Here is a 23,195-nt window from a genome sequence, read left to right on the forward strand (position 1 = left end):
CAAGAAAATCTTTATCAGTGCACCCCTAGTTTAGATAACCTCTCAGTCATTGTACCGTGTGCCCACAGACATACATTTGTGTGCAGGCAGAATGAAAAATCAGGCTAAAGAGTTAAAACTTCATGATCAATTTTTGTAGATGCACGGGATATTTTTCTCTAGGTACCACATGCAAGATCCTTAAGCTTGGCTCATGGGTTATTATCACTACATTTGTATTTTCTCTCAGACTTATCCAAAATTGCTGTGATTTGTAGTTGCCTTGTACCCTCATCTTAAAATGCTTTCAGTGCCTGTATCTAAATGCTGGCTGAACTAATTCGGTCAGCATTTCTACCACCACATTATTATATTATTACAGAAATGAGGGACAAAACATACAAGCTATTTGGCAAATGCTGTCTTTGTATCAGTGGCTGATGGTGCAAAAATGTACATAGCTTTGCCAGAAGCATCAGGACTCATTGACACACATGAATACCACATAGCTTTAGCTGAAGCAAGACTTCTGCGATCACCAGCCTGTTGGAAGAAGACATGTGTAACCTACCTATGACTTCTGCTGGCTGCCATGGCCCACTTGAGTAGATGTGCCTACTTCATGTCCTGCCACAACTGATTTAGTGGAAACAGTGAGGGTATGCATCTGCTCTGGTGACTTCTGTGACAGCTGCTGTCAGCAGCCTGAAGTTCCGGCAGTAGGAAAAGCTCGGTACAGGAAAACCCTTAGATGACCTATGGGGAAAGATGACTAGGTGATTAGGGTGGAAACGCTTATTTAAAGAATAAAGCTTTGCAGCATTTCCTAAAGGTAGTCAGATTCTGAGTTTTCCTGATACCCTTTGGAGATTAGTTCCAGAGCTGCCTCCTGGTCAAGGGAAAGTGCTTTGTATCAGTGGCCGGTGGTGCAAAGATGTAAAGATGCAAGGGAGAGTGTTTTATTCTCCTGTTGTCACGTAGTTTGCCTAATGAGCTCTGCTGTCCTGGACGAGAGCAATTATGATGGTTCATAGATCAGAAGTTCATATATCTAGGGCTTGCTCCATGGATTATTGATATAAAATTAGGACCAAGGCCTTAGACCATCACTGTAAAGTGATGGGGAGGGAAATGGTGGTAATGGGGACTTATAAAAGAATGTAGGAGAAATTAGGTAGTAATAAATGTATAAATAGTCCAGTACATATTTCCTACTCATTGGTTTAATCTTAATCTCTCCATTATCACAGTTGAATGAGATTGTACCTTTTTCATGCATAATAGATACTGCCATTCATTCTTCACTTTGAACTCCTTTTTTAAGCATGTCTTGTATGAGAAATTAGCTAATTAGGACATCATGCATATAGTAGGAAAATGTATCTTGAAATTATTAAACATAGTTTGAATTGTCTTTCATTTTCATTTCACAGGCAAAATAATTCTTATTACATGCTTTTTTTTAAGTCTGGTTTGCTGGGCTACGACAACTCTTGGAGAAGGCAGGCAAGTTGAGACTTGCTGTTACATACTTTAAATTGCTGAGCGCCACAATAAAAGACAAATGTTATACCTCGGAGCACAAGTCTTTTTCATAAAACTATCTGTAGCAATGCTGCTTTGTAGTGTAAACCTGTCTGTTCATCCAGGCTGCATTGCCTTGACTGTGGTTAACCCATCTAGTGGTCAGCTCCCTGGAAAGTAGGTGCTGTTCAGGTACTCTGGAGCAATGCAGAATCTGACTTCAGAATAGTGCCAGAAGATGCAGCTGCTTCTGGTGTTGCTTGCAGCTAACATCATGCAGGTGTACAATATGTATCCCACTGTACATTCTACTTTTTGCTAGGTACTTCACCATCCTGATCAAATTCCAAATCTAGTAATTGATTTATCTCTCAAATTCTTTCTTCATTTTCTGTTATACAAATTCCCTGTCCAAAATTTCCACTTACTCTTGTTATGTGTTAAATACCCAGTCTTCATTTACATGATGTATAATTTAATTTCTCTATAGCACATACATGAATTCTTAAATTTCCAAGCACTTTGGAACAATAGTGCTGTGTTACCAAATTCCACCTTACAGCTATGGCATTGTAGCTAAACAGATGCAAATTCTCCTTGAGAGTCGGGTTCTTTTGTGAAGCTACAAAGTCATTTAGCTCTAGAATGGCTAGAATAGTCATTTGAAAAAAAGGAAAAAAAAGAAAGGTATTTCAGTTTATGCTTGCTAATTGCATGGACAAAGCTGTTCTAATTGTGTCCTCATAACCAGAGCAGTATATATTCTACTGGTCCTCTGTAACGATTATATATTTATGAGTTACTTTGGCTGAATTAAAAAAAATCAATCCTAGTTTTATGTAGCATTTTCAGAACAAATTAAATATTTATCTAGCGCTTATCTACAGGTGCTTTTTGTGCAGTTTTCTGGAAATCAAGTCACTATATAAAAGTAAACTTAAGTGTAAATTGCTTCTGCTCAGTGAGTGTATCTACATGTGCTATTAAGGTGATGAAATAAACTCCAGCACAGTTCATGCCGAAGTCAGCTGCTCCTGGGGCCCAGGACTGCAGCAGTTTCATTCAGGGCAGAGCAGCCCTGGGCTGGCAGGGGACCTGGAGGAGTCAGCCCTGTGCTCTGGGTAGCGATGTCAGGTGGCGGAGTGGCTGGCTGGGGCATGAAGGTGCAAAAGTGCGAGGCTAGGCAGCAGACAGCCCCCACACTTTAGTACCCTTGTGCCTCAGGCAGCCCTTGTCACTGTCCACACGTACATTTCAGCGCGTGTAATTATTCTGCCGTAGGATAGTACTGTCCCTGACAGTACTGTTAGGGTAGACATTATGTACCTAGACTTCCAAAAGGCCTTTGATCTAGTATCCCATGATATCCTTGTGGGAAAATTGGAAGATTGTGGGCTTAACTGCTCAACAGTTAAGTGGGTAGGTAACTGGCTGCGAGGTAGGACCCAGAGAGTTCTTATGAACTGTGTTGTCCTGGCGAGAAGTGGCCAGTGGTGTCCCTCAGGGATTCGTGCTTGGTCCAGTGCTTTTCAACATCTTTATCAATTATTTGGATGTGGGGGTGAAGAGTTTGTGGATGACACCAAGTTATGGGGGAGTGTGGTCACGCCTGAAAATAGGCTGCAGATTCAGGTGGACCTGGACAGGCTGGAGAGTTGGGTGAATCGGAACCAGATGAAGTTCAGCACTGAGAAGTGTAAAGTGCTCCACCTGGGGGCAAACAAGCCCCAACATACCTACAGGCTAGGTGGCATCAATTTGAGTAGCACCATGACTGAAAGGGACCTGGGGTAATGATTGACCAATGCATGAACATAAGCCATCAGCACGATGCTGTAGCCATCAGGGCAAACAATACTCTGGCATGCATCAACTGATACATCCCATGTAAAACCAAGGAAATGATTCTTTCATTGTACTTAGCACTGGTGAGACTGCAGTGGGAGTACTGTGTTCAGTTTTGGAGGTTGAGAGTCCAGAGAAGAGCCATCTGTATGATCAGAGGCTTGCAAGGCAGACCATATGAGGAGAGGCTGAGGGGCTTGGCCCTCTTCACACTAAAAAAGAGAAGGCCAAGAAGGGACTTGGTAGCAGCTTACTGCTATATCAGGGAAATACATCAAGAGCTTTGTGAACAACTGTTCACCAGGATACCCTTGGGGAAAACCAGGAGTAATGGCCACAAACTCCTGGAAGACCGCTTCAGGCTCAACTCTAAGAAAAACTTCTTCACAGTTAGGGTGTCTAGACTGTGGAATAAAGTCCTTCCAGTGGTGGTGCAGTCACCTACCCTGGAAATCTTCAAGAGGAGATTGGACGGTCACCTTGCTGGGGTCACCTGACCCTAGTTGTCTTTCCTGCCTAGTGCAGGAGGGCTGGACCTGATGATCTTGCAAGGTTCCTTCCACCCCTAACAATCTATTAATCTATATACTATTTGAGGCAGTATATTTATGTAATCTTTTTAGAAAAGTTTTATAAATGGGTCACAACAGGCCATGGACTATATTAGGGGCCCAGTCTTATGGAGTTCCCGGAGGTTCCTCTGTGGATTAGTGAAGATTAAGGAAAACCACTCTACCCAATGGGACTCAGTGCTCAGTCTAGAAGATCCCATTAAGCATCTCTCTGATGCTTAGTTTCAGTTCTCAAACTGTGGATTTGTTTTTCCAGAGAGAACATGCTTGTTAACAGCAGTATATGGAGATAAGAGGTAACAGACCTGATTACCTACCCATCAGACCTCTTGTCTTTCTGCAGGTTTGTGTAGAACCGGAACTGTGCACAAACTGGCCAGAGCCACATGCCACTGGGCACCAGCACCTGAGCAGGACATGAACACCCTGAGTGCCCCGGCCTGCTGTTGCTATCTGCAGTGGGGGCTGCACACCATGTGGGGGACTGTGTTGGTGGTCCCCGCACCTCCCACCCTCCATCACTAGAGATGTGAAGGCCTGGAAAAAAACCAGAAACATTCAGAATTTTTTTTTTTTTCTGAGGATTTTTTTGTTTTTTTCCAAAAAATTGGAAAAATTAAAAATTTTTGGAAAAGTTAAAAAAACCCTCTTATGAAATATTTTCTTTTAGAATGATGAATAAAATGATTAAAACAAGGTGTTCATATTGCTACCCTTTACTCCCCAAAATGTTTTCTAATAACTGTATAATAGGAAGACTTGTGTGTAAGACTTTCTACATAGATCATTGCATTTCCTGTACACTGAGGACAAACAGTACAGTACAACTCTCAAATTCAATAGCAAGATGCATTTCTGCCCCCAGGGGGCACTGCCATTTTCACAAGAGAAGGAAGAAGGATTCAGTGCCGCCTTTGCTTGTGGGCTTCCTCTATTATTGGCTTTTGATCTAGATGTTGTTGGATCTGCTCTTGTCCTCCTGACTAGGCCTCAAAGGACTGAGAGTGGACACTGGCAGCAGCATCCATTAATTCCTGTAGAGATTAGAAACAAGGAGCTTATTGCCTTACTTCCTCAAAAGTCTCAGGGGAGGAGACAGAGCAAGTCTAAAGGTTTTGGAGTTGGAAGGAATCTGCCTCTTGGCCTTGTGACCTTCAGATCCACAGAAGTACAGAAGCAGCACAAAGGAGCTCAAAGAAAGTATACTTCTTTATTGAAAGGTAAGAGTTTAAATTTCTCTGAATTCAGTACATTAAACTATATTTTAGCTGCATTAATATCTTTTCATAACCTGTGTAATTCATAATTTAATTCCTACTAATCTGATGTTTTGTGACAAATAGCCCAGCTTTAGCAGTGAGGTGAGGCCTGCAGGGCAGGGAGGTTGTTTACAGTTAACTCTGAGGAGGTCTCTCCTCCATCCATTACTAAATTTGTACATGCTGTAGTTTAGTGTTTATATGTGAAAGCTAGCCACTAAATTACATTTTTCTTTTTTCTCCTTCAGCAAAATGGTGTTACCAGCTTCTAGCATATGGAAGCATTTCCACACTGCAAGTTATTCTGAGGAAAAAAATAAATAAATAAAAATGTGATTTGCAAACACTGTAAAATGAAATATGCATTTCCAAATGCTACTATGATAACCAAACACATCCTTGTATGTAAGAAGTGTTTTGCAGACATTAAAAATCCTTCATGGGTGTAAGTGAGGAGGAACGTAGATCATGATGAAAGTGCAAGTAGCTCTTTCCAACATTCTTGATCCAGAAGTCTTCCTGCTGCTGCTTCTATAACATCAGCATCACAGTCCTCAAGTAACCAAATATTGCAAGCAATTGTATACAGAAGACTCTCAATAGCTTCATTTGTAGACAGGATGACACCTGAAGAACAGAAAAAAAGTTGATCAAGCTCTTACAAGAGCAATATATTCTTCTGGGATGCCATTGTCAAAAATGGAAAATGCATACGGGCAGAAAGCTTTTAAATTACTAAGACCATCATACCATTTGTCCAGCCGACATTCTTTGGGCAAGCCTCTTTTAGAGTCAGAATATGAACGTGTAATGCAATCTGTGCAAGGAAAAAAAAAAAAAAAAAATCAACGAAGCTGCATGTTTTCCAGTACTTACAGATGGATGGACAACTGTGCAGGGAGAAGGAATCGTAAACTTTGTGATAACAACACCTCAAACAGTTTTTTGTTTTTTTTACAGAAACACTGAAACAGGAGAGAACAGGCATACTGCAGAGTGTATCAGCAGTAAAATATGTGAAGCTCTACAGAAGATCGGGAGTGGTAAAGTGTTTGCTTTGCTGACTGACAATGCAAGTAACATGAAAGCAGCATGGGAGATCATCATGGATAAATATCCACATATTACTGCAATAGGATGTGCATCCCATGGGCTAAACTTCCTTCTTAATGCCATCATGAAGTTGGACACTACAAAAGATCTATAGAAAAGGAAAAGACATTATAAAACATGTAAAAGCTACTCGTATTGTAGCTGCAGTCTTTAAGAAGAAAGCAGGAAGAAAAGAACGCAAAGAATAAAATAGTGATACTCAAACTCTGTAGTAAAATTAGATGGGGTGGAGTGGTGTTCTCCTTTGAAAGCTTACTAAAAGACAAAAAAGCTCTTCAAGAAACAGTAATAACTGAGGATCTTAAAGTACCCAGAAGTGTAAGGAACACAGTACTTGTTGAGGATGTCTTCTGGATTCAGCTGCAGAACTCCCTCGAGATTCTAAAGCCAATTTCTTCAACAATCACTGCATCTGAATCAGACAGTACCCCCCCGCCTTTTTTTTGTCAGACATTCCTTACCAAGTGGCCCAGATAAAATCAACTGTTTTTGAGAATCTAAGTGCATCCCTGCTTACTAGTACAGAAGAAAGAAAAGTGAAAGACTATTAACAGATGGGAAGAATTTTGTTGCTAGTCAATTCATGCTGCTGCAATTCTTTTGGATCCAAGATTCAAAGGCCGAAATGTTAGTGATGATAGCATTGCTATAGCATTTGATTGGATTACAAAACAAGCAACACACTTAGGACTTGATGTTGGAAAGGTACTTTCAAATGTTGCAGAATACAGAACATCTTCAGGTATTTGGTCCAGGAATGCAGTCTGGGACTTTGCCAAGCATATGGCTCTTGCAACATGATCGCAAGGCCTTTGCACGATACGGCCTCTGACTCTTGCTTCTCGCCTGCTTCAGATTCCTCCATCTTCTGCAGCATGTGAAAGCAACTGGTCTATGTTTGGAAATATACCAAATCAAGAAATAAACTAACATGTGAAAGAGTAGAGAAGCTTGTCTCCATCCAGGCAAACTTTCAGTTTTCAGAAGTCCACGAAGATGATAAAAATGAAGGTTCAGAAGAAGCAGAAACTGCTTATAGTGATTGTCATGGGTGGGGTCCTCCAGGAGGGCCGTGATCTCCTTAAGTGCCCGTGTCTCTCAGGCCCACCGCACTGCTACCCCCTTCCTCCGGGGTTCACCGCACTGCTACCCCCTTCCTCCGGGGTTCACCACACCCGCACTGGGGCTTCTCAATAGTGCCCCCTCTCTGGGGCTGGGGTCTATGCACCCTGTATGCAGCGCCCTTACTGGTGCTGGGGTCCCCACGCTGCTGTGGGTCCCCTATGAGGCCTCCTCCAACCCCTAACAGCCTCACCCAAACCACCGGTGATAAACAACAACACAACAGAAACTCGAGCCTCCTGGCTATAACATAAATATAAGCCACCTGGCTATAACACCATTGCTCAAACATCCCAAAGCTGCCATCCTTACTCAGCTTAAGCTGGACCTGCAGTCTGGCTCTTTCTCGCATCTTTGCCTTGGGAGCTCCTGTCTCTCTGGTTGCTGGCAGTGAACTGCCTTTGGTCTCAGCTCCTGGGCTTTATAAGGGCCAGGCCCTGTCCCTTGCAATCAGCTGACTTCCTGGTTCCCCTGGAGACCCACAGCTGGGCTCCTTATTCCCTGCTAGGGCTCTTTCCCTGGCAGTTTCCCCTCTCTAGGAACAGGGCACCTCAGTGCTCTGCAACAGTGATAGCTCAGAAAATGAGACTGATTAGACAAAGTTTCATGTAGCAAAACTTGTATTCAGTGAGTCTTGGGGTTTTTTTTGTTTTTTTCTCAGCTCTTTTTCTAAAAGTGAGTGCTTTCTGTATCTGCTTAACACTATGGAGGAGACTAAGTCCAGAATAAATAATAACTTTCTTTGTTTTACTATAATGTTGATGGTTTCTTCTATTTTCAAATTTAATTTTTGCCTGCTTCTCATAAACTGGCAAAAACTAAGAGATGCTAGGTTCCTTAGAGTTCAGCAACTTGTAGCTCCATTTGTAACAAAAATTAAAAATATTTTAAAGTAAATTCAATTGGTAAATTTGTAATTATTGTCTGAATAAACTATACTGTTAAATTTAATAAATATACCAAACATGATAATTTTATGAGCAAACCAAGATATACACAATACATTTTATGTTCTTTAAGCAGCAGAGTGAATTTAGATCTGTAAAGGGTGCTAAGAAAATAAGTATTGCATATATTTCAATTTTCCCCAAAATTTCTGTTTGTTTTTTTTTTTCTGAAAGCTGGAAACCCCCCCCCCCCGGCTTTTTTCTTCTTGCTTCAAAATTTCTGGAAATGTTACATCTCTATCCCTTACAGCCATGCCCTGCCAAGTCAAGCCTCACATTTCTGCTGTCCCCCGGGCATGGGCTTTGTGCTGCCGCCAGCCCCAGGCCCATGCTCCCTGCCCTCCACCCAGCTACAGCTCCCCCCTGCCCCCACCCCCCACTGCTTCCCTACCTGCTGCCCAGAGCGAGCAGGATGCTGAGGAAACCAAGCAGGTCCCCTCAAGGTAGCGGCAGCAGCAGCCCTGCCTGGAAGCTGCTCCTGGCTGGACTGGGCCCTTCTGCCCATGAGGTTGGGAGCAAGGCGCAATAGAGTATGTTTGGGGGGGGTGTATATGGGGGCACCTTGCTCCCACCCTTGTGGGCGGAAGGGCTGAGCGGGGCACAATTTGTTGGTGGGTGCCTGTGGGTTGGAAAGTGCCTGGCAGGCTGGATCTGGCCCATGGGCCCTATTTTGCCTGCTGCTGAGCTCAGGATTGACCCTGGTACTATCTTGAGAATATTTGCAAGAAAATGAGCTGGAGATAGTACTTGATTCATTCATTTTTTTTAATGCTTGTAATTTAACTGTGTCATTGCGTGTTTATCTTTTCAAGGTCTCACTCAGTTTCTTCCAAATTTCAACAGCATCAGCAATAAAACAGCAATTTCCCTGCACTTTGTTCAAAGCTACGGAAATAGGTTTCAGGATAGTCACCATATGTTCTATGTTTCTCTTTAGCCCAATATTCAAAACTTTGGCTATGACAGTTTCATCCTTTTTGTCATGGTTTTATTCACAAACTGTCATCAGATTAGACCAGTTCTCAATATCTCTCTCAAAACAGTCCGCTACTGAGTTTGATTGCACGTCTTGGGGGAGAGTTAGTTTGGTTCCTACTGCTTTCTTCAGAGCAGCTGCTGCAAAGTGGTTGTTATGGAAGTATTTTGCAATTTCTACAATATTAGCCTTGATTTTTGGAGCACTGAAGTCTTTGGCTAACAGGTGCATCAAATGTAGGTGCACTACAGCCATATATTATTAGCTTGGGGTTTCTTCACTTTCTAGATTTCTTCTCATCTTTAGTTGGTCTAATACAAGATATCACATCTACTGAAAAAACCTTGCCTGCCTATGTCCTTAGACAGACAGCTATAACCAACAACCCTGTTCTCATCTTTGATACATTTGCAGCGTTGTCTGTGACAGCTGTGTACTAGACATCTGATTTTTTTTCACAGTTTGTTACAGCTTTTACTACTGCTACTTGTAAATATCCCGCTGTGTGTACATTTCCCGATGTATCAATTTTTTCTGTAAGGTAGATAGTCCCTTCATCTGTTGCCACACAAGCACATATTATTGGATCATTGTAGGCATTGCTCCACCCATCAAGACTCAGGTTAATGCTTTTCCACTCCAGACTGCACACTTCAATTTCTTTCTCGTACAATTTATCCAGCAATATTGTCTCAAATAGTATATAAATAGAAGTTATAATCCCTATTCCATGATGATATATTTGATCTTTAACATATCTTAAATTAAAACTATCTTTATATGGGTTTATTTTTTTAAAAGCATCTTAGCAAAAAAACCAAATAAAATTAAATCAAAAAAATCTGATTTAAATAAAAAAATGTTGATTTTTATCCATCCCTGCACCAAATTGAGTCTCATTGCTTATTACAACTAACGTAGGTGTACAACATGTAGTGAAAACAGATTTGATATGCACGATTGCCAGTTTGGCTGTATTATCTTCCCATAAGGCTAGCTGAGGAAATAAGAAATGTAGTCTGGGACAAGCACATACTTCTTGTAGATGTACTTGTAAAGCAGGGGCGGGCAATTATTTTGGGTAGAGGGCCGCTTACTGAGTTTTGGCAAGCCATCGAGGGCCGCATGACAGGCAGCCCAGGGCAGATAAATATTAATTTTCTAAATTTTTTAGGGGCCCTGCAGGCCGGATAGAATGGCCTGGTGGACTGCATCTGCCCCCTGGGCTGCATTTTTCCCACCCCTGTTGTAGAGCCTCTTTTCTACCTTGAATTATCACTAGTGTAGAGTCCCCTGTACTCACCTTTGGCTTTTTCCCCCCTACTTTATTTCCCCCTCCCTTGACTGCCTTACCTTTTGGTTTTTCTAATTTCTACCTATTTACATTCTCATTGACATCTTGTCCCACTTTAACTTCTCTCATTCCTTGGAGTCTCAGAACAGCAGAGACTCCCTATGCCTGAAGAGGGGTGACTGTGCCCGAAAGCTTGCTAAGAGCTTTTTTCCAACTACTCAGTTGGTTTAATAAAAGATATCCCATCTACTCAAAGAACTTTGCCTGCTTTTGTGGTGTTTTAGTTTTTTTGTGTTTGTGTTTTTTTTAAGTATTTGGAAGAAATGAAGAGCCAAACAATATACTTGGCCTCTGCAGACTGTATTCCAAAGGGCACAAATAGAAACTATCCTTGCAATAAGGCATCCTCTCATATTTTTCAAATAAGCTTTGGGTTTGAACAAGATTCCAGTCCTGACTCAGCTCTTCATCCAACAGAGGTCTGTAGGTTGAATTCCATGACCTCATAGATAGGTTTTGTCTGCTCTGAGTGGATATTAAAACAAATGTTTCGGTATGAGAAAGCTGTTATCCTTTGCCAAAATGCTCCTACTTCCTCTGAGCCAAGTACTGTGTGTATCTGTGTAGGAATTCCTCTATGGTTGTAGCATTTTGGTGTAAGAATAGTACATGTTAACATACTGTAACTTGCAAAAAGTTTTGACATCCTTTCATATAAAAGCAACTTAGGTACCTGTTACAGTGGTGTATCAAAACTGCTTTTATATCAAGTCCTCTAGCTGATGCTAGTGGATAAAATCTTCAAAATCCCAGTGACTCAGGTTCCCAGCTCACCTTGTTCAATGGTGGGCATTTAGGAGCCTAAGTTAATTAAGCATTTTTTAAAACTTTATCTACAGCTTATTTGACTTATTCTATGTACCATAATGCAGAGGTAGGCAAAAGGGAGTGTTTTTATGGATTTTTTTTTTTTTTTTTTATTAACAACTAAGCCATGGCCTGTTTGCATGTTTTCTATAAACTTTTTCTTATTATACTAATATATTTTTGAAATCTTCACTATCATATGACTTATTCTTTTACCAGTAATTGTAGTAAAACTTGTATTGAAGATGGAAAAAAATGCATCACTGTTTTCACTTACAGTGAAATGCCCTGGGGTGGATGTCAGAGCTTTACTTCTGATGGTACTAGTCAGCTCTGACACTATATGCTTTCAAACTCAGCTTATAGATTTGTGGCGGTCAGTCTGAGTGGGCTGCAAATCATAGGCAATGTGCCTTCTGACCACAGCTTGCTTTGGATTTACAAATAGCACTTTCAGTAAGACTCTGACTTTCATGTAGTTCATCTTCATTAAAGGATTATAGTGTCAGGACTGTATCAGTGTTAGTTTAGCCTTCCTGTGAGAGAGCCTATTGCTATCTGAGCCATATTAATCTCTGGCAGTACAGCAGCCAACAGTCAGTTTTTCAGAGGCAATAGTGAATAGTTCCTATGGAAGTATAGTCTTAGACTTGTGGCTCTTCAAGACTTTGTCATAAAAAATAACATGCCAAATGTTCTTCAAAGAGCAGAGGGAAGAATAATGGTAAACCAAATTGCTGAAAATGGCAGATTGCTAATGGGTAAGTACTTCTTACTGATATTAATAACTATATAGGGGTGCAATGCTCTGAAAGGAATTCTTTGGCTTATTTATGAGAAATATACTAGAAGGATTTGCTGAAAGGCCAAGTGAGAACATCGAAACGTTTGCATTTTTGCAGTATTTATTGCCATCATTATGGTTGTGCAGTTATCAGACCTACAGGATAAGTCTTATTTTGATTTTTGCATGCATGAACATATACACTAAAATATGAATTTAAGAACATTGAATTGGAAAATACAGTCTGTTATATAACGTGTTACTAATTTATTTTTAAATGGTTTTATGGAATCTTTGAGTTGCACTAAATCCACTGCAGATGCAAAAGCTGTTGCTGATTATAAATTAATTTCATGTAAGATATTTGCAGTGGCATTGCAAAATTAACTGCAAGTTGTATTCCTTTCCCATTATGCGTTATATTCTTTAACATAAGTACGAGTGTTGATAACTTGGTTTTATGCTCTAAGAGATAGTGGCTGATGGAGAAGTCTCTTTGGTAATGTATGAAGAGTTAATGCTGTCAATGTAACCATTGATTCTTTATTTAAAATACAGTAATCCCTTTTGTTTGCCCACAAAAAGGCCAAGTAAAGTTAATTCTGTCTAAATTCTACCCCATTATGTATTCTGGACAGCTCCAGTATATCAGGATGTAATCTAGGATAGATGCAGCTTTTCACTCCAACAGTTCTGTAAAATACAGGGAATGTCTGAAGTCACTGGTTAGTGCTTTACCTTTTAGTTCTGTTTCTCTGTGAAATGGTTTCTTAGGTCCAAGGCAGTATGTGAACAAGTGCTGAACTTTGTGATTGTTTTTGCCTGTAGTCTCTTCAATAGCCGTAACTATATACACGAATAAAAAAATGCTATTGATCAGATAAATGCCTTTATTTCCAGCTGTTCACAGTTTGAGAGGAATGTAATGCTATGACTAAAAATAAAACATATTAGATGGCATAATTCATTCTCTTATTTACACCTTCAGCATGGGTGAAGCCTTTAAAGAAGCCTTGCCAAGGGGGTGACTTTTAAGATGTAACATTATTTTAATTTTCCCATTTGAAAAAATCTAAAATCATGGCGACTATTTTCACATGGTAAGAAAATGCTTTGGCCCATTTATTCATTCAAATCTAGCTGAAGCCAAAATAAATCAATATTCCTGTTGATTAGATTCATGATGTCTGCTGGTTATAGAGGTAATACAAATGAGTTTTTATCCAGATTTTTCCTTAAAAACACTTAATCACGAATGCCATCTAAACAGTCTTTGTTAATTGAATCTGTAACTTTAGTAATTGCATCCCTATTCTACTTTTCTCATAATCAGTAATTTAAGAATCTTATTTAAATCAGCTCGATTTCTCTTTCCTTTTGGTTGGCTGAAAGCCAATTGCTTGAAAATGAGAAAAAGAACAGATTTTCTGTTTTGTAGTTTACATTTGGAAATCTCAGTTAAACTAAAAAAATGTCATTTGAATAGCTTGCTGTGGGTCCTTAGCAAGGCTTTGGGGAGTATGATGGCTGAATGGAAATGCTTGTGTTATGCTCTGTGGTAATGAATTAGAAATTTGGTGCACAGCAGAGACAAGTTGAGAGAGACCATTTGTTTCCATTTGTGTCTTTCAGTACTGTATCTTGTGTAACTGTCCTAAGTGCAGTCTTCAAAGTAGGTCATCACTCTTAGAACATTTGAAACATTGCCTTTCACACAACTATGCAATCAGCTAAATGTTTATGGTGTACTGGTAATTTTTAAACAATATACTTGAACGGGTCAGTGTCAAAACATGCCATTTTAAGGAAACAGAAATTTTGTGGCCTACGTACTAGAAAAAATCTGGAGGTCTTTTTTGGTGTCAACTTCTGCTACATTAAGTTGATTAGTTCTGTATGCCACAAGTAATTGCCTTGAATTTGGTGGAAGTATGTAAACTCAGTAATACTCCTGCTGAGTATGGGAGCAGAGTTTCATTGTCTAATAAAGATTTTGGGGACAGGGACTAGATATTTCTGTAAAGTACCTGATGTAGATTAAAGTAATTCTTTTTGCAAGTACCAAGATACTTTTTGAATTCAGAGGTAGAGAAAAAAGATGATTAACTTCGTTATGCTGTACTCCCCTATATTTTATACTAATTTAAAAAAAGTGACTAGCAGTATTATTTTGGGATGAGTGGGAAGCAAGCATAGCTATATGTTAAATTTAATTGAACTTGGTTTTCAACAATTGTAATGCCTGATAGGGGCATTACTACTATAACTTTTGCAATAGAATAGTTTCTAACTATACAGCTTTATTTTTCTCCCAGATTCTACAGATCTGAGTATAGACAGTCTGTGCCTTGTAATTTTTCTGTAATTCTCAGAAAAGCATACACTCTTTTTTTCTTGACTCAAGTACTCCCTAATTATTAATTCTTTAATAGTCTTCAGAGAAGTTTTTAGCTTTCTCAAAAATAAAAAATGCAGCTTGTGAGTTCTGTGTTAAACTTCTGCCTCTTAATAAAAAAGCAAATTGTTCTGGCCACTTGAAAAATAGATAAATGTACCACTGGATCACATAGAGAAACTTAATTGTGTTTGCAAGAGTTTGTCCTTTCAGTTTATTTTCTCAAATTTCCAGACAGTACAGTTGTACTGCTTGCGGGTAGAGTAATGGAAACGTGAACCACAGAGTGGTTTCCATGGGTACATCTGTCTTAAGACTAAGTGATTCTTCCTGTGTCTAAGTGTGTAGGTTTGTATATGAAGATACTCCAGCTCTGCATTCACTAATGCTTGTATAATATGCAACATTTAGAACTTTGAGGCATGATGGTCCTCAGTGTGTAGACTTTTTCATCATAAATGTGTCTTTCAGCAGACTCTACTTGGCTGTAACGGAGTCTGCCCAAGCAGAATGTAATTACAGATTATGTTTGTCACTGAATTTCTGATTTTCTATTAATGTCCCCGCTCCTTGACAGTTAGCAGCATTTATATAAAGAATTAGCTATCTCAGCATGCCACTTTTTCCCTTCAAATAATTTATTTTTGTTCACCCTGAACTCCTTAAAAGAAAGCTTACCTTAGAATAAGATGTGGCTTTTGGAATTTCAGGAGAGAGGGCTGGCTCTACATTGCGGTTGGGCAAGGAGAGTTTAAAATTAGCTCTAAAGTTACTGGAAAATAGTTGTGAAATTCTTGTGAAACTGTGTGCAGCTTTTGTTGCCAGCCAGAAAAAAGCATGAACTTCTTGCAATATATGATATAAAAGGCTTCTGATGTACATCCTAAGCAAACCCAGGGGTATGCTATGTAGTGTTATGCTTGTTGATCTCCCTTAAGCAGACCTGAATTCCTCAGATGGTGCTGGGACTCTACATATGTATTCAGCACAAATTGTAGCCAAGCCTATGGGCAACCACCTGATTTGCAAGAAAAATATCTGCAATTATGCCATGAGAAGCTTTGTTTAGCTTGTCTTACTCGAGAAAGCATGGGTCTGGTAGCCTACGAGTGACAGTATTCCTCTTGGCAGATGTCTACACAGCGAATAAAGGTGTGATTGTTACATGGGTAGGCGAGCTTTAATCTAGTTAGCTCAGACAGAAATAATGAGGAGAGCAGTAGAAGCTGAATACAAGCCCACTGGGGATCCTAAGCTTGTACTTGGGTTGCTGGCCAGTACTGAAGCTCATGCTGCCATGTCTTCACTTTTGTTGCTGTTCATGTTAGCTAGCAAAGCTGTATATATTTTGTTACAGTTAAAATTTCATTTGCAGTGTAGACATATCCTTGATGGGAACAGGATGAGTACTTGTGCGAATTGTAGGGATAGAGTGTTGTAGCCATGATGGTTCAAGAGGAAACGTGTAAGAGGCAAGTGTTTTTTTGCGATACCTTTTATTGGACCAATCGTATAGTTGGAAGTGCTGTTGGGCAAGCTTTTGAGTATCAAGGCTAAATACAGACATTCAAAAGGCCATAGGCTGAATCAATTCAGTCTTTGCAGGTAAGTCTAAACTGAGTAGATTGTACTGAGAAGCAAGTGAACAGACATTCGCTTTTCATAGAATCATAGAAGTAGGGTCGGAAGGGACCTTGTAGATCTTCAGGTCTGACCCCCTGCCTGGGCAGGAAGAAAACTGGGCTCAAATGACCCCAGCCAGTTAGGCATCAAGCTGCTTCTTAAAGACCCCCAGGGTAGGAGCCAGCACCACTTCCATTGGAAGTTGGTTCCAGATCATAGCCGCCCTAACTGTGAAGTAGTTCTTACGGATGTCTAATCTAAACCTACTCTCCAACAACTTGTGGCTGTTATTCCTTGTTATTCCGGGGGCGCTAGGGGAAACAAGGTCTCCCCCAAACCCTTCTGGTCCCCCCCCTAGTGAGTTTATAGATGGTCACCAGGTCCCTGTCTTTTGATTCTGGAAATGCAGCCACATGCCTGCAGTGGCTCAGGCGAGAAGCTGGCGGGGCTAGACCATGACTCTGGCATGTAGCCAGCATGGGCATGGGCTGTGTGCTTGCTTCCTTTTCCTGCTGTCCCTGAGGTCTCTGGGATTTGCAGTCCAAAATTACAGCGGCAGGACTCTGCAGGATTGCTCATTGCTTCCTCTTCCTGCTTCCAGCAGCCTCTAGTATTTGTAGTCCACAGTTGTAGTCAGCAGTAAGTTTGAGCAGGGTATTTAACCCTCTTCCCTGGCCCCAGACCCCAGCCAGGGTTTGCCTGGGGGGGCAGTCCCCCCACCTCCGGCAGACTGGGCTGGCTTCATCCCCAGCCGGGCTTGCCCTCCAGTCCCTCTTGTGAGCCAGTCCTCTCTGCTGCAGCTAGGGAGCAGAAGGGTGGAATCAGTCCTGCTCTCTGGAGCAGGCAGCCCAGCCCAGCCTAGCCCAGGGCTGCAAAGCATGCTGGGATCCTGGAGGCCTGTGATTTAACATGAACCAGGAAGGGGTCTGGGACAAAAGTTTCATAAACCAGTTTGACTCAAATCAGTTAAGTCTGATACTGCATTCAACCAGGTTTATCTTAAGCCAGTTTCATCCATTTTGAAACAGATTTATGTGTACTGAGCTTCTGTTCTGTTATAGGTTCAAACCAGTTTCTGATCACTTAGACCAGTTTATGTGTAACTTCTGTCCCTAGCCAGAGAGCTCAGCTAGGAATCCACACGCAGCCTAAAAGACAGTCTGCCCTGTTGTGGGCTTTCTGAGCTCTTTGTGACAGCCACTGCCAAAGGGAAGGGACAGAAGCTCTAAGGTTTTCCCCCATCCCTGCTTGAGGGAAGGGGGCATGACCATGCCCCAGTCTGAGGCCAGCATGCTGAGGCCAGGAGGATGGGGGCTTTAAACCCCCCTCAGTAGTCTGCAATGGGACCCCAGCCTGGGGGGAAGTCCGTGACAGCCTTATCTCCCCGCTGCCCTGCTCCTGGCCTGGACCACCATGCTGAGGGGGGAGAGGGGCTTTTAAACCCAATTCCTGGCCTGCAAGGGACCCCAGCCAGGGTCATCTTGGTGCGGGGGAGCAGAGAGGTGGCAGTCCCTGCCAGGCTTCTGCCCCACACCCCACTTGAGGGGGGAGGAGGCAGTTCCTGCTAATATTTTGTTTCCCTTGGTTGTTGCTTGAGTGGAAAGAGGGGTCTGTGGCCATGTCCCACCTGAAGCCAGTGGACTGAGGGGGAGAAGAGGAGTTAAACCCCCCCATCCCTGGCCACACAGGACCCCAGCCCATGTCTGGGGGTGAGCCCCATGTCTGGGGGTGAGTCCCTGCCAGGCCCCTGCTCCCCCTCCCTGCTCGAGCGGCGGGAGGGGGGAGGAAGTGGCCATGTCATGGCCCTGGGCTTGCACGCTGAGGCAAGGAGGGAGCAGGGTTTAAACTCCCTCCTTGGCTCTGGACCCCAGACGGAGTTTGTCTGGGGGGGCAGCCTCTGCCAGACGTTTGCCACCTCCCCTTGTTCGAGTGGAGGGGGGGTGTGGCCATGCCCCAGACTGAGGCTGGCAGGCTGAAGTGGGAGGTGGAGGGTTTAAACTCCCTCCATGGCTGCATGGGACCCTAGCCAGGGTGTGGGGGGGCTGCCATGCTCCCCCCCGCCAGTACAGGATTATTACTTGCTTATATTTCCAGTACTTTCTGGAAATATAGTACTACTACTATGGTCTAACTGTGTAGTTCTTATCCTTAGTATTTAGGGATGCATCCACTGGAATTTTTCCTGATGCTCATTCATAGTTTTCCTGTACATTTATTTCATACCTTCTAATTATATGGCTGCCTTCTGTTGTATACAAAGAAAACTGCAAGGAAAAAGGTATCTGAATGGTATCAATGTCCCAGTGTCTAGCTGGGAGGTGGTATCAAGTGGGGTTCTCTAGGGGTCTGTCCTGGGTCTGATATTGTTTAATGTTTTTGACTTGGATTTTTAGCGATCTCTGTAAATCATGCTGAAAGTGCCCCCAACAGCTATTCCTTTAATGTTTTTCATTTTGCTGCTTGCTCCCTTGCTCTTGATTGGTGGAGGAGCCCCACTGACTGGGTGTTTGCTGCTGATTGCTAGGGAAGCAAAACCACAGCACATTTAAAATCTCTGCCAGCTGGGAGAGGGGGTGGGAGCAGCGAAGTGAAAAACATTAAAGAAGCTGCTGCAGGGGGGCATTTCCAGCACAATTTATGGAGATCCTTGTGGGTATTGGGATCAAATACATGCTTTGCATATTCGCAGACAACACCAAGTTGGGTGGAGTCAAAGATACTTGAACAGATTGGAAAAATGGTCTGCAGACAATCAGATGAGATTCAGCAAGGATAAATACAAAATCCTGCACTGGGGTGGAATAATTGCATTCATAAATACAGGCGGCAGAATGATTAGCTTGGTTGCTGTACTGCAAGAAGGACCTGAAGGTCACAGTAGCCCATAAGGTGAATGTAAGCCAGCAGTCTGCTCTTGTTGCAAACATGCCATCAGCATATGGGGTTGTATTAACAGGAGTGTTGCTTACAAATCAAGGAAGAATTAAGGGATTTCACTGCTCTGTTTGGCAGTGGTGAGACCTCACCTGGAGTACTGTGTCCAGTTTTGGGTCTCCCACTTCAAGAAAGATGTGGACAGTTTGGAAAGAGTTTACCCAGAGCAACAAAAATGATTAGGGGCCTGGGAGGCAAGATTTATGAGGAAAGGCTGAAACAAGTAGGGTTATTTAGTCTGGAAAAGAGAACCCTGAAGGGGGAGTTGGTAACAGTCTTCAAATACCTGAAGGGAATTAGAGAAAGGATGGAAATGGGCTTTTCTGTGTGGCTGTAGGGGACAGGACTCGGAGCAAAGGCCTCAAGCTGCAGCAGGGTCAAGCATTGGGACAGGCTACTTAGAGGAATTGTGGAATCTCTATCCTTGGAAATTTTCAAGAGCACTTAGCTGGGATGGTTTAGTCAGGGATGATCCCGATTTGAGCAGGTGAGTTGATTAGATGATCTTGCGAGGTCCACTCCAGCCCTAGTTTCCTGTGATCCTGTGAGTCTTGTATAACTTAACTTTCATAATAATTAGAGTTAAAAACAAATCTCTGCTTTTACTTCCACCCAAAATAAAATAATGAGAAAAATAATAATTCTGAAACCATAGGATGATATCCTTTAGAGTACTGTATTAATTATTAGTTTCCTCTAATGCTGTATTGTCATGAAGTGCCCCAGGGGGGTGTTGGTTTGGGACAAACTGTCCTTATCTGCTGCCTGGAAGTGCCCTCAGAAGTCAACCCAGGTGTGGTCTCTAGAGCAGTGGGTAGGAGCCCTGCCTCCTTTTTGCCCTGAGACCCTGGCCTTTCAGTCCTTGAGTCTCTCTGGTTGTTCTATGTCTCTGACTCAGGAAGCTAGTTTTCAGTTCAGGTCATGAAAGAGGGACTTCATCTCTTGTTGGGGAGAACAGTGCAACCCAAAGTTTCAAGCCTAAAAGCTACCATCTCCTCTTGAATAAATTCATTTACTAGGGCAGAGGCCACCCAGACAGAGGTACTCTGCCCCCTCTAAAGGGTCCTTCTGCCCCAGTCCATCCCTTGTAGCCCTGAACTCCCCAAAGTTACACAGCTGTTCCTTTTCTGGTCTGCCTGGCTCCTGAGTTTCAAAGCTGCTCAGTTGATCTTCTCTAGACTGCCTCATTCAGGAACTAACACCTTCTTGTACAGCCTGTTGTGCTCATTGTCCTACTGAACTCATGCAGCTTTCCTGGAGCCTCCTGGGTGTCAATAGCAATCCCACCTTTGTTGACATGTCAGTAAAGCTATTCAAGTCTTTTCTGATTCTAGAGGTCCATCTTGTGCTGTGCACAGGCAACTCTGGCTTCACTGGCTCTTTAACCCATTACTTCCCACCTGTATAGGTTAGCCTGGAGAAGACTGAGGCACACAACATTGTTACCACATGAACACAGTTAACAGAAATATAGACAATCCCTGCTTAATGTGGTTTCACTTAGCCCTATTTTGTTATAGTGCTCATTTAAAATTCATACCTGATTCCACTTAGCACTGAGCCAGTTTTGTTATAACACTCAGTGAAGTGCCGGCAAGAAGTGGTGAGTGGCAGTGAGTGGGTGGGTGGGCATAAGTGCGGGACCCGTGCTGGTGACATGGGGTCAGGGCCGGCGGGGACCCAGGGCGGGGCAGCAGGAGCGCGGGGCCCGAGCTGGCACATGGTGCCAGAGTGGCCAGCAGGCAGGGGGTGGGGAGAAGTGGTGGCAAGAAGCAGCAAGTGGGTGGGCAGGCGTGAGTGCGGGGCCTGTGGCAGTGCCAAAGGCCAGGACCGGTGGGGACCCAGGGCAGGGTGGTAGGAGCGCTGGGTGCAGGCTGGCACGTGAGGCTGGAGTGGTCGGTGGGCAGGCGGGGGGTGGGGGTGGGGAGAGGTAACAGTGGTGGCAAGAAGCTGGGGCAAGAAGCAGTGTTAACCAATTATCTCTATTTACATTAATTCCTATGGGGAAATGGGTTTCGCTTACCACAGTTCCACTTAATGCTTGGTTTTTCTGGAACCAATTAAGAGCGTTAAGTGTGGGGTGCCTGTACTGAAAGAAAACCCACAGTCTGTCATGTGTATAAGAATTTTAAGAGGTCTCAAAAGTTACATTAAAGATTTAAGATGAACTTAAGGTGCCAGCAAGAGAGATCGCTCTAAAAGAATTGGATTTGTTCAGAAGTAAAATCTCTTTCTTATTCGGAGGATAATAAAGTTTGAGTAACTGTGAATTCAGAAATATGTAAAGAAAAATAGTACTTTATTTAAAACATAGCTATTCCACCTGATGGACTGACTTTTTCATCAAAGAACAAGTCAAAGAAAGAACCTGCTGCTTTTCCAGCTGCTTCTCTAAGGGTTTCCTGTGCAGTGAATCCTGTATAGGAAAAAATAATGCCATGTATGTTTTGCCAAGAGTTTCTTGCACACCTTAAAAAATCTGTAGTGGTATCATATGATAATGCTGGCCTTACCTCTAAGATACACTATTTCTTGCTTCAGAATTGAACCCCACAGCATGGTCAGCTTAGAGAGAGAATTCTCCGTGATGCTTTTTTGTTATTCTTGTACAATATTACAAAACTACCAGTATGGAGATAATCCGCTTTACTGTGATAAGATTCTATTGGACTACTTGGTATTGGTCACTGCCAGAGGCACGCTATTAGATAAATGTTTTATCTCAGCTTGGCAAATCCATATAAGTTACTCTGCATACAATTTGAATGTTGGAAAGCTATTCAAACTATATTTACAATTATTGTTTATTGGAGAACTTAAATCAGGTTTATGGTATTACTTAAATTGAAAGCAAGTACAAATGGAGAGAATGAGAGGGTAGGTTCACTATTGTGATTTGGCAGGTGTGAAATGTGAAGATTATTCAGGTTGAGTTATCCTGCTGAAGGTGATTTTGGCCAACTGTTGTATCTAAGAAAGCAATGTAGTACGCCCCCTGAGAGTATAATAGGTACATTAAACAGTTTCTCTGTGGCAGCCAAATCTGAGTATTGATGGAATTAAAATAGGATGTCTTTGGGATAAACTTAAATATAAGCCTCTATCGTTTTGCATACTATAGAAAATTGTGCAGTCTTTCTGAGAGAGTTGAAGTAGGACCAAAATATGATTAGTCTTGGGATGAGTAGAAACAGATCAGAGGCTCACTAATAGCTTGTGCTACCACAGTAATATATGACTTTTAGAATGGTTCCCTAAATGTTATGTACTTGGCAAGGAAATATATTTCCAGTTGTTTTTCTGTATCATCTTCTAATTTTGCAGAAGAGAAGGTAAAATGTGTCATTTACTGCCAAGCAATATTCATGTTTTGCAGCAATCTTAAATTTTAGCTTTATTTGGATTCTTTATTTATACTGCTACAATTCCTTGGAGCCAGAATTCTGAGCCAATATCTAGTTATGTTAGGCACTGTACAGACATGGACCAAAGGATGGTCCTTTCCTCAGACAGCTTACAATCTAAGATAAAGACAAGGAACAGAGAGATACAGATAGACATTCGGGTGGTGCAAAACACCATTGTTTTATTTCAACATCCATTTCGCCATTTCAAAGGGACAGCGTTTCATTTTGTTGTTTCGTTAAGTTTTGAAGCACTGTCCTATTTTGTTTTGTCAAAACTATTTTGCTGTTTTGACTCATTTTGACATTTTGACCTTAGGCTACGATGGGGAATCATGAGAATAACAAAAATGTTGTCATTTCTTACTTGATTTGGATGCAAATTGCAGAGATGGTAGCCCCCTCTGAGGGCATGAAGGCTGCCAAGTTTCAAGGAGATGGGTGCAGAGGTTTCTTGGAAACTGCACCTCAAAATCTTGAAAGCAAAACTTGCCAGCAGCGGCAGCCTCCTGTCATCCGGCATGCAGATCCAGGGGCTTGCAACCCCAGGAAGGCTG

At 42.1% G+C, this 23,195-nt stretch overlaps 1 protein-coding gene and 1 long non-coding RNA gene across 2 annotated transcripts in view; one reads left to right on the plus strand and one right to left on the minus strand.

Moving 5' to 3' along the window:
* SLC12A4 (solute carrier family 12 member 4) overlaps window positions 1-23,195 on the plus strand; it is a 103,555-nt gene that overhangs the window by 15,790 nt on the left and 64,570 nt on the right. The window lies entirely within an intron of this gene.
* On the minus strand, window positions 5,733-7,795 carry LOC132243589 (uncharacterized). The gene is made up of 3 exons (XR_009455247.1): window positions 7,727-7,795; window positions 5,930-5,996; window positions 5,733-5,806 (listed from the first exon to the last, which is right to left on the minus strand). It is a non-coding gene; the product is annotated as an uncharacterized LOC132243589 (long non-coding RNA).

The sequence above is a fragment of the Alligator mississippiensis genome, chromosome 10 (assembly GCF_030867095.1).
Source record: "Alligator mississippiensis isolate rAllMis1 chromosome 10, rAllMis1, whole genome shotgun sequence".
In the NCBI taxonomy this organism is placed as follows: Eukaryota; Metazoa; Chordata; order Crocodylia; family Alligatoridae; genus Alligator; species Alligator mississippiensis.